The sequence below is a fragment of the Schistocerca gregaria genome, chromosome 1 (assembly GCF_023897955.1).
Source record: "Schistocerca gregaria isolate iqSchGreg1 chromosome 1, iqSchGreg1.2, whole genome shotgun sequence".
Taxonomy (NCBI): domain Eukaryota; kingdom Metazoa; phylum Arthropoda; class Insecta; order Orthoptera; family Acrididae; genus Schistocerca; species Schistocerca gregaria.
The window spans coordinates 949,710,088-949,722,254 of NC_064920.1; positions in this window are offsets into that span (position 1 = coordinate 949,710,088).

The window sequence follows — 12,167 nt, forward strand, 5'->3', positions numbered from 1 at the left end:
TTCTGCAACTTCAAAATATTTTAATTTCTCTAAATTTTTCCTTTGTAAGATTCAAAGATAATTTATCAATAATGAAGACATAAATTTAAATGTACCCAAAAATCTTAAATTTAATCCATCTTCAACATGTTTACTAAAAGAAATATATTTCTCTCCTTAATTTCGAATTGGATCAGTCTCTTTATTATCAAATTCTTATTCTTCAATGTACAAACAAACATAGTAATCTGTTAATTTATGAATATCAACTGCATTAAATTTAGGATTTTGGTAATTAGAATTGCAGTCTTAATGTACTGCTTCTCAATATTTTACTTTTAAATGCCATTGATCTCTTACTCTCTTTTTCCCAATTGAAATTCTTTTTCACAAATATGAGATGTTGCAAAATTTGTATAATTAACTGCATATTATTTCATCAATTTATTGGGAACATTTACTATATATATTCTAGCAATTTCCCTTGATTATTCTTTTAACATTTAAGAAATTTTTTGCTGCATCTTTCCCTGTGTATGTAACTATATTTCTATAATCATCATCATAATATTTATCATTATAACTTAATGAAATTGGTAATTGGTTTTCATAATTGTTAATTTTAGATTTTAAGGATTTGGTTCGCAAGGTTGATTAACTTTTGATAAACATTCAGAATTTGCATAAATTGCAAAAGGGACTCATAATGAAAGATTATAATTTTTACATTATATTTTTTGCCTTTAAAATAAGACATACAATTTTTTCTTCTTTACTTTCTTAACAGTCGATTTAATGAATGTCTAACTTTTCTTATGAATGAAAATGTCTTAAACATCGATAGATTTGGTGTCAATTTTTGTGCTAATTAATATAAATATCTTTTTATCCAAGAATAATGTGAATTATTTTCAATTCAAATTAAAAGAAAATTATCATATTTTTCTAGCCTGTCTTATGTATAGTAAAGTGGATATACAATAATTGTTTTCTTCATTTTATTATACATAAAAGTGAATTGAAATATTTGATTTATTTTCGAATTATGCAATTTCTGTTAACTGAACAGTAAAATTAATTTTGTCCTTTTTCAGAAATTTCATTTAATGCCAATACAGTATTTTTGTAATTAATAACTCTCTATATATGATCATGTACTTAGTGCCAAGTTGATCGTATTGAAAAATAAACGTTTTGATCTTTGTATTTTATGTTAACTACAGGTATTTATCGATAATTACTTTCTGTAAATCGATATAAGAAGAACCAAATTTGGATTGTGTCTATTATAATTTAATTCTAAATAAATTACAGACCAACCAGATTTATTCCTTTTGCATTTATTCTATTTCAGTTAATAAGTTCTTTGTTGAAGATTGATAACTGTCTCCAGCATCTGTTGTTCTTAACAAAACTTGATTAGTTGATTTAAAATGAAATAACTGTATTTCATCTGGTATTAAAAATTTAGAATAAAGTTTAATGTAAACTTAATTGATGAAAAAATTCTTGTTGTACCACAATATTTTCAAAATTATTAATTGCATTAGTGTGAAAGCAGCACCTCTTGTACAATTTCGTTTAGGCATTTTGAAAAAATCTTCCTCATCTAGAAAATTGCACAAAGTGAACATTTCTGATAACCTTTTTACTTAATTTCTTGATATTTACCTACTATAACCTTTTGAAAATAATTCTCATTACCATTATTAATACTATTTTTCTCTGTTTCTTAAAATTAGAACAAGTTCTTTAGATTTTTCGGTTTACAGATCTGAGAAAGTTATTTTGCAAATTTTTTACTTTAGTTGTTATCATTATTAATGACACATTCAAATTTTTGATATGGTCATTTAACTGTGTTTCTCTGAAAATAATTTTTTAGTTTATCATTTTACACAATTGATGGAGTGCTTTAACAGCTATTTTACTCAATTCATTATTATTATCATTATCATTCTTATTAATATTATCAACATGATTTGCAATAAGATCAGTTTACTAACTTGTTCTAAGTTTAGAATGATCGAAGTTCTTTTAAAGTTCTATGTTTTAATTCTGTCTGTATTATTCCTTTATGCATTTCTTTCCTATTAAAACAATCAGTTAATTCAAACAGAACTTCTCTAGTTACAGCTGAGAAATCATTTTCCTTACAATAATTAAATAAATCTTTATTATTCAATCCTAAGTTGCCTTTGCAATAGTTTTCCAAACTCTCACATAGCTCAGTTTTATTCATCGTTTTTTTCCATTGTATTTATAGAAAGAATTTTTTTATTTAACAATTTTTGTTAAAATGTAACTTTTGACATTTTATGTTTCATGGTTCTTATTTATAACGAAAATAAATTATTAGATTTGAAATTTTTTAATTGATACTTTTTGGTTCTTATTTACAAAGAATAGAATTTATTAGATTTGAAAGTTTTTATATGACAAATTTAGACCTTGTTTTTTTTCAGTATGGGCAATTTTTTTGTTTCTTATTTATAAAGAATAAAATTTCTTAGATTTTAAAATAAGAAAATGAAGAATTTAATTTTTGGATATAGAGGAATGAGATTTTTTGGTTGGGGGACACTGTGATATTGGTTTCCTGGTCGCCATTATGGAATTTTGACTTGAAAATGCTCTTTGTTTGAGAATCAACAGAGACATATTACTTGTAAATGGAATCATTTCGTGTACTCCTTATGCACTATTGCAAAAACAAATGCTTAGTGAATTGGAAATCTCTAAAAGGGTGTATAATTTTTTTTCATGCAATTTGCGTCTAATGATGAGGTCATTAAGCTCCAGAGAGGGAGTGAGAGCCTTTTATCTTTTCATCAATAAACTTCCTATCCACAATTTACCTGCACGGCAATATTAGCATATCGAATCCTATACTGGGCCATAACAAACTCTAAGACATTCCCTGACATACATACAGCTAAACACAACTGTACTAAGTAGGTAGAAGTAACGCCACCAACATCTTACATGTAAGAAAAACTTACACAACAGATAACACATTCAGAAATCACGTTTGAATGTTGTTCTTTTGCGATAATACTCTGCTCTGCTTCTTGTAATAATGAGATACTTCTACCACCACGAGTCGGGAATCGGCAGTGCAAGGACTATAGTTTATCGTTCTGCGATATGGCTCCATTTGTTGGTTGGGACTCAATGACTATCATGCTCAACATCATGCATGATCTCATGGACCACATGTATCTAGTGTCAGAGAGGGCAGACGTATTGTCCACCATGCTTGGCCAGATCGCACAGTGACGTCTTATTTAGAATTACGCAAGTATCCTTACAGGTAGTGCGATGACGTCTGAAGCATCACAGAATATCACCATGGTTTTCAATTGTTGTCGAGGGAAGGCCACGATAGTGGTACGTCCGACGAAACACAGGAGTGCAACCATGTGGTCTTTTCAGAAGACTCCTGGTGCTGCATACAGTGTCATAATGGACGTAGTCGTTTGTGAAGAGCGTGAGGAGGGAGATAGTTTCGTGATTCCATGGGTCGTTGTCATGGGGATTCAGCATCTCGAATGCCAGTGTGGGATGTCACTGAAAACACAGTTACCTCCCGATTGCTAAACCAGTAATTTGGAAGGGAGCCACTATATTTCAGGCGTGCTATTCCTGAAGCTGTGCCCTATTCTGTTGGTATATATGACGTTATCTTTGGACAAAATGCCTTATGTTGGTTGCGTTTTTCTGACCTCCATCAACGAAGAGCGACTACTGCTACCACCGTTACTTTCCCTAGTTCTCTCACACATTGAATGCAGCAGGTCATGTGATGCCGAGAGAATGAAACGCCGCCACTAACCAGCCATGATGATTGATGAGTGGTGGCACAGAGTTGAGGCAGCATGGAATGTCGTATCCATATATGACATTAAGTCTCTGTTCTACTGGATTACGAGGCGCTCAAAGCTGTTCTTCTTGGCAGAGGTGGCACCTTCGTATATTAAATTTCACAATCTGTACATCTCTCAATAACCATTATACCAATTGTCGTTTTCCACTCTACTGCATTTGCATAATAAGTAAATTTCGTTATTTTCTATCGTTTAGACGCTGAAAATTTAATGGTCAGCATTATATTTTAAGGAGCGCACATTGGTATCTGCTAGACACTTCATTAGTTATCAGCTAATTGCCACTTCAGTTGTTAGTAAGGTAAATGTTGTACACGACTAAGTCAAGAAGCTAATTACGTGGAAACGGAAGACCTGAAGACGCGCTACAACTTTCGAAACCGCTTAGCTTGCGGTCTATCGATTGACGGCGCCTGGGTGCTCTCAACCGTCAATAACTTGATAGAGAACTTCTTTCGAGAAGCTCATTATGTTATCTATGTTTATTACACTTAAACTGTGGCGACACTGAATAGTGCCGTTTATCACAAAATAATATGTCACTGAATGAGTCTACTCCACGTCAACAATATTATATACAAAGCGGGCAGATGTGGCATGCTGCAGCACCTCCACTACAATGGTCTTGTTCCACTACTGCCATAGGATATTTCCCTCTTGAATTCACACACTAAGCGACTCTGGAGCTATCGGCATTCTGTTATCCAGACAAGGGGCCGGTTAACCATACATTCCAAGATCGCCTCCACATATGACATGGGAAGAAGTTACACAGATTCGTACTGCTCTTCGGCGGTCTCAAGAAGGAAGTAAAATACAATTAAAGTTAGCCACTGTGCCAGGCCAAAATTGTTAATTTCAAATGCAGACTAGATACAACACTGATTCCAGGTAATGCAACTTCAACGTTTGTTGTATCTCCAAAGAAACTGAATTGACCAAGTACATTTATTGAAATATCGATATTTATATACTAAACATGTGACCCATAAAATCACTTACACCACCAAAAAACATTTGTTATTTATAAATGGTTCAAACGTCTCTGAGCACTATGGGACAACATCTGAGGTCATCAGTCCCCTAGAACTTAGAACTACTTAAACCTAACTAACCTAAGAAGATCACACACATCCATGCCCGATTCAGGATTCGAACCTGCAACCGCAGCAGTCGCGCTGTTCCGGACTGAAGGGCCTAGAACCGCTCGGCCGGCTTTTATTTATAGCTGAAGTAGTTCCATTTGAATGCTATTAATGTTCCCTCACTAATTTTCATTTCAAAATTTACCGAACTTCATAGGGTCTCTACAATGAAAAAAAGAAAAGGCTAACATGGCAGAAATAGTGCAAGATCACCAGAAAAAATATACCTCAACGCTTTAACGGAGAATACTGCAGTCCCGTAAATGGTGAAAAACTGCTGCCCAGTGGCCAAAGGTCCCTCCAAGTCTGACATAGGGCAAGTGAGTGAAAAGATGTGTGTGGGCGACTGGTTTGTATGGAATCAGTGTAGTAGGGTGCACCGACGTGGAGACGTGTTACAAACCCACAAAAGAGCTATCATATAGGGTTTTGCCTATGACCACTCTGTCAATGAAATTACCGGAGTTTATCGTGTATCGATGAGGACAGCACAATTCTTCTACAAGGAATTTGTTGTCATGGAACGTGGCGTTACAATAGAGGTCGACATGTGACAGGAACTGTAGAAGCAATCGTTAGCAAATCACACAGGGATCACTACTGCCAGTGAATGCAGATTCATCTCAATCAGCGTCTGAGCGAAAACTGCTAATGGAGTGCAACTGAAATGGACATTTCCAGTCGAGTGCCTCGCCAAATGTCATTTCTCACAGTGGTACATAAAGGTGTAAGTCTTCAGTGGGCCAAAGAACACAGAAACAGGGCTGTAGGCGACTGGGGGCTTGTAATATGGTCGCGTGATTTTGGCTCTTTTCAAAAGATGCAAAGCTACTAATACACCGATCGCCCGATGAGGTCGTTAAGCCACAGCATGTGGAGAGTGTAGTTCTGGCTATATTTCTTACAGTGATATTTTGGGTTTGTTTTTGCAGCATGACTCATTCAGGTTACCGCGAACATGAACGAGAATGTGTATTTAAATATCCTTGGTTACCAAGTAACCGTTTCAATACGACAAAAGCTGTGTTTCATGGCTACACAGACACTCCTGGACTGTCGAACAAACAGGCGCCCAGTCACACCTATGTCGCCCGGCAGATTCATCTGATTGTAGTCCCACAGTAAATTCTGAGATTAAGTTTGAGGGACGTTCTTAAAGTAAGTTACTGTGTATACAAACATGGACTGCTGCATGCTATTGCTGGAAGTCAAATAATTTGATTATTATCCTAATATTGTGTGTGATGTCTTATTGTTTCTAAAATGGACTGTTTGTTTCAAAATAAGGGCAGTGAGAAAACAATGTTAGGCTTAATGTAAATGTGTTTATGTATTAGTCTAATTACTCAAGATGGTACTGGTATTAATTATAGCAGAACTGAAACATTTTTACTTGTTATTTTTGAAACTATGTTATGAAGTATATAAAGTGTATAGTATAAAAATAATTGTGCCATATATATATATATATATATATATATATATATATATATATATATTTCAATACTATGCAATGTTCTTGGCAATGCAAAAATTTTGATTAACTTGTTGTTTCACAAATTGAGAATGGTTTATCACATGTTTGTATGGAACTGAATATTGATGTGTGTGTCTTCGTTTTCGAAAGGGGTGTGGGTACAGTGTATTGTTCTTAGTGCAAAATTTTGTATTGGTTTGATTTTTTTTCTGACTACTCGCCACTGCATAGGTATTATTGACGTTTCATTGATGTATCCCTGTTGGGAATCCTCAATGAAGCATGGGGCATATGTAACCCCAAGATCGATTATAAATACTTTATACTGTGTAATTTTATGTATGTAACTACGAAATGTTTGGTCTTAACTGATTAATGTCTTTGAATTGCCAGAGGGAAGTGCAAGTTTGTGATGAATATCTAAAATTTAAAAAAGAACTTAATATGGTGTTTAAATAATGAAACTTTATAAAATATGCCTTTTTATAAAAGAGAATTTGTATATACGAAACTTGTTTATACTTAGGGAAGTTGTATGATGTAGCTTAAAAGACGTATGGAACCCCCTCCGCTACAGAAGGGAAAAGATGGATATGGCAGTCAATCTTGGCGGCAAGAGAGAGAGCGCATTACGCAGTCAGGGGCTAGACATTGTACTGTTAAGTACACGGATGCCAATTGAGGTATTTGGAAACCAATTTATGTTGAAATTCCCCTCGGGTGTGATGTTGTCTGTCATGTGGTGTCCTTTTTACAATGAAATGGCTCTGAAATGAAGGAAATAGGCTACATCACCAAGAAGAATTTGTAAAGAGTATTCAACTTCAAGAGCATGGGACCACTTAGCTGCCACGTGCTTGCCACCAACATCGCACCACTGCTCCACAAACGGCAGGAGTTCAGATATGTATCACAGCATGGACCAGTATACTGATGTGAGTGTTTTTCAATAATAAATCCAGGGACATAAAACTGTGTTTGCACCTTAAAAACTGTCATGATAACAAACCAATGCAGGGTCCTGTCTTTAACGTATCCTATTTCTGAAAATATAATGATTGGTTGTTGCACTAAAGGTGATAAAGTTATGTGCTAAAATGTTTAAATGTTGTTATCAAAGTTACGTGCTTCACAGGTAAAGAAAGATGCACGTAATTTGGAACTTACAAAAAATAAAAAATAAACTAAATGTTGTGTGTTAAATTCACTTGCTTCACAATTTTGACCTACTTCAAACTTAACTTTACCTTGAACTTATTTCTGAAGTTAATTAAGAATATTGTTAGTGTAAATTGCTGTAAAGGATTGAAAGATAAATAATCTCAAGTGGGGTTGGAAATCAGCATTGGTACGATGCAAATTGTTTAGTTTGCTTATAAAGGAAATAACTGTTTATGGGTCCCCACTTTAATCGTTCCTAGTGTGAGAAAGTTAATTTAAATAGAAGTTTTGCTAACGAAATATGAAACATTTCCACAGAAGAGTGAATATAAAAAGTGTATGTACAGTGTAATTTAAGTGTATTTTTGATGTTTGGGTGTTAGTTAAATCAGGACTCTGTTAATGCTCAAATTTGGTCTCATGATACCTTTGATAACATTTAGTACTGAATCGGTTAATGGTCGAGATAATAACTATTATTAATAGATGTATAGGACTATTTGTCTTTTTTGATTGGCAATTTATGTAAATGATAACGAATGCAGGATTTTGGAACACGTATTATGTTCGAGTATAATGACTTTCCTGGAGACTAGAAATCTACTCAGTAGGAATCAACATGGGTTTCGAAAAAGACGGTCGTGTGAAACCCAGCTCGCGCTATTTGTCCACGAGACTCAGAGGGACATAGACACGGACTCAGAGGTAGACGCCGTGTTTCTTGACTTCCTCAAGGCGCAGTCGTTTAATGAACAAAGTAAGAGCGTATGGACTATCAGACCAATTGTGTGATTGGAGTGACGAGTTCCTAGATAACAGAACGCAGCATGTCATTCTCAATGGAGAGAAGTAAGGGTGATTTCAGGTGTGCCACAGGGAAGTGTCATAGGACCGTTGCTAATCACAATATACATAAATGACAAAGGAAGTTCACTGAGGCTTTTTGCAGATGATGCTATGGTGTATCGAGAGGTTGTAACAATGGAAAACTGTACTGAAATGCAGGAGGATCTGCAGCGAATTGACGCATGGTGCAGGGAATGGCAATTGAATCTCAATGTAGACAAGTGTAATGTACTGCGAATACATAGAAAGATAGTTCCCTTATCATTTAGCTACAAAATAGCAGGTCAGCAACTGGAAGCAGTTAATTCCATAAATATTCTGGAAGTACGCATTAGGAGTGATTTAAAATGGAATGATCATATAAAGTTGATCGTCGGTAAAGCAGATGCCAGACTGAGATTCATTGGAGGAATCCTAAGGAAATGCAATCCGAAAACAAAGGAAGTAGGTTACAGTACGCTTGTTCGCCCACTGCTTGAATACTGCTGAGCAGTGTGAGATTCGTACCAGATAGAAGAGATAGAGAAGATTCAACGGAGAGCAGCACGCTTCGTTACAGGATGATTTAGTAATCGCGAAAGCGTTACGGAGATGATGGATAAACTCCAGTTGAAGACTCTGCAGGAGAGTCGCTCAGTACCTCGGTACGGGCTTTTGTTAAAGTTTCGAGAACATACCTTCACCGAAGAGTCAAGCAGTATATTATTCCCTCCTACGTACATCTCGCGAAGAGACCATGAGGATAAAATCAGAGAGATTAGAGCCCACATAGAAGCATACCGGCAATCCTTCTTTCCACGAACAATACGAGACTGGGATAAAAGGGAGAACCGATAGAGGTACTCAAGGTACCCTCCGCCACACACCGTCTAGTGGCTTGCGGAGTGTGGATGTAGATGTAGATGTAAATTAGTAGGGAAACGAATTGCACCATTTCATTTACATTTGTTTTCAGTGATAACCGTTACTGCCGCACAGAATATAGGTCAAATAGTTTTCTGAAGTATTGGGAAGGAGTTTCACTACAGGATTCACGTAATTCATAAGACACATCTGAACAGACACACATAAGGCCTTGCTTCACCCATTTGAACTAACTTGCTGGGGGAGCTCTATTCTCGGTGGAGGTGAAGGATCCGTGTGTGCTACTTATGTCACATTAGTGATATGGCACTACTTCGCCTGTTATCTGCAACGATTTTCAACTCATCATTTCGTTGATTTTGACCTGGTAATTCGGATCTTCATCAGAATTTTCCGCTAGAATATCTAGTTCCGAACTTGAACTGTCGCTGTCAGAAAGCGAGTCCAGAGGAGGATATATAGTGGTTTTACACTTACTTTTTTCATAAAACCTCACTGGATTCATCTTCGCTTTAACTACAAATAGACGTATCTATAAGCCATGATGTTATTTTTCAATTACTCTTATTGCAATGGTGCTGTAAACCAAGGTGAAGGGGGCTTTTACTTCTTCTTTCCTCTGTCCTTCATATTTGCTTATAAACCACAAATAACACCTAATATTAAAATGGCAGATATTTTTCTACAAATAAATTGCTGATAGACTTACCTTTTCAAAGTAGTACCACGTAAACCACATAAAAATATAGAACACTACATAACTTAGTCACAGCTAACCGTTACATGCACTCAAACCAACGACTTCTGCGCACATCTCTGCCAACAATTACAATAATAACACGCTGAAGCGTGTTCAGCCAGTATTAACAGACACCAGTCCTGACAATATGTGGACCCTATTCGTGAAGGCCGTCCCCAAGATAATCAGAAAGAACATATTGCTTGAGAGCAACATTTAGGGGACAGTGCCCAGTTAGGAAGCTGGTCGGGGCCACTTAACATAACCGGTGCGACCGTCAAGGGGAGCGTCGCGGCCAGACGGGTGTCTCTACCAGCGTCAGTATACTATTCGACTTTGCCAGCCACTTCTCCTCCCACTCATCAGTGTTAAGTCTACAGTGGAACAGTACATCATGTCAAATCATGTTGCCTAAAGGCCTATTTGGTGGCTTGGTTTGCCAGTTCATTTATGAGAATTCCCACAGGCCCAGGTACGCAGCAGAATGATGCCCACTTCACCTGCAGTTGATGCACTAGTATTTGGTAACGTCTGAGTTGGACCATTTTTTCTGCTGGCTAAATGTGGCGCAGTGATTGTAGTGCACTAAGGCAAACGGAGCAGATGAGGGACTGTTTGCGTTGAAGAGACTCATCTGATTCAGTGCTTTCAGTATCACAGGGAGCCCTGCAGCAGAAACCTTTACATTAAGGTTGTATTAGACCTCCGCCTTGACTTTCACAGAGGCGCAGTATTATTTTAGACCTGCGTAATCACAAAAAGGAGTGAACTCCAGATTTTACGTTTCAGTGTTAAGTGTTGATAAAATAATTTCCAAGTAAGCAGTCATTTAACAATTTTTTCACTTGGATAGACTTGAGAGTGTCAAAAACGAGTGTACTATTTCGCAAACTCTTGATACAGGTATTTTTTCCTCGAGTCACTTTAGGGTTTAAAGTATGAGGAAAGGCGACAGTTTTTAAAGCACCATTATGCACTTTTTACAACAGTAAACACATTATGTACCAAAGGATGTGGTCCGCCACCGTTACTGTTATTTCTTGAAACATCCTGGCAGATTTAAACTGTGTGCTGGACCGAGACTCGAGATCGGGACCTTTGCTTTTCGCGGGCAAGTGCTCTACTATTTGTGCTACCCAGGCACGACCCACGACCCGTCGTCACAGTTTCAGCTCCGCCAGTAAATAGTCTCCTGCCTTCCAAACTTCACAGAAGCTCTATTGCGAAACTTGCACATGTAGCACTGCCTGGGGCATGCTTCCTGAATGAGATTTTCAATCTTTTGCGGAGTGTGCGTCGATATGAAACTTTCTGGCAAACTAAAACTGTGTGCCGGACCGAGACTCGAACTCTGAACCTTGGCCTTTCGCGGGCAAGTGCTCTACCGACTGAGCTACCCAAGCACGACTCACTACTCGTCCTCACAGCATCACTTCTAACAGTACCTCGTCTGATACCTTCCAAACTTCACAGAAGCTCTTCTGCGAACGTTGCAGAACTAGCACTCTTGGGAAAAGGGATATTGTGGAAACATGGCTTAGCCACAGCCTGGGGGATGTTTCCAGAATTACAGTTTCGCTCTGCAGCTGACTATGGGTTGCTACGAAACTTCCTGGCAGATTAAAGGTTTACAGAAGAGCTTCTGCGAAATTTGGAAGGTACGAGATGAGGTACTCGGAGAACCGAAGCTGTGAGGATGGGTCGTGCTTGGGTCGAGCTTGGGTCGTGCTTCGGTCGTGCTTGGGTACCTCAGATGGTACAGCATTTGCCTGCGAAAGGCAAAGATCCCGACTTCGAGTCTCGGTCTGGGGCAAAGTTTTAATCTGCCAGGAAGTTACATATCAGCACACACTCCGCTACAGAGTGAAAATCATATTCTTGATTTTTCTTACTTCCACAGATGCCGAAGTGGACTTCTCACACGAGCACTTTTTAGACTTATTGCGTGTTACGCGTCCAACGTAGCACACGAACCGTTGAAAGAAGAAAACAGGGATTTAGGTTTCGTGGGAGCCCCGAGGCAGAATCCCGCTTGCCTGGGTGACGCTTATACATGTAAAGTGTGGCAG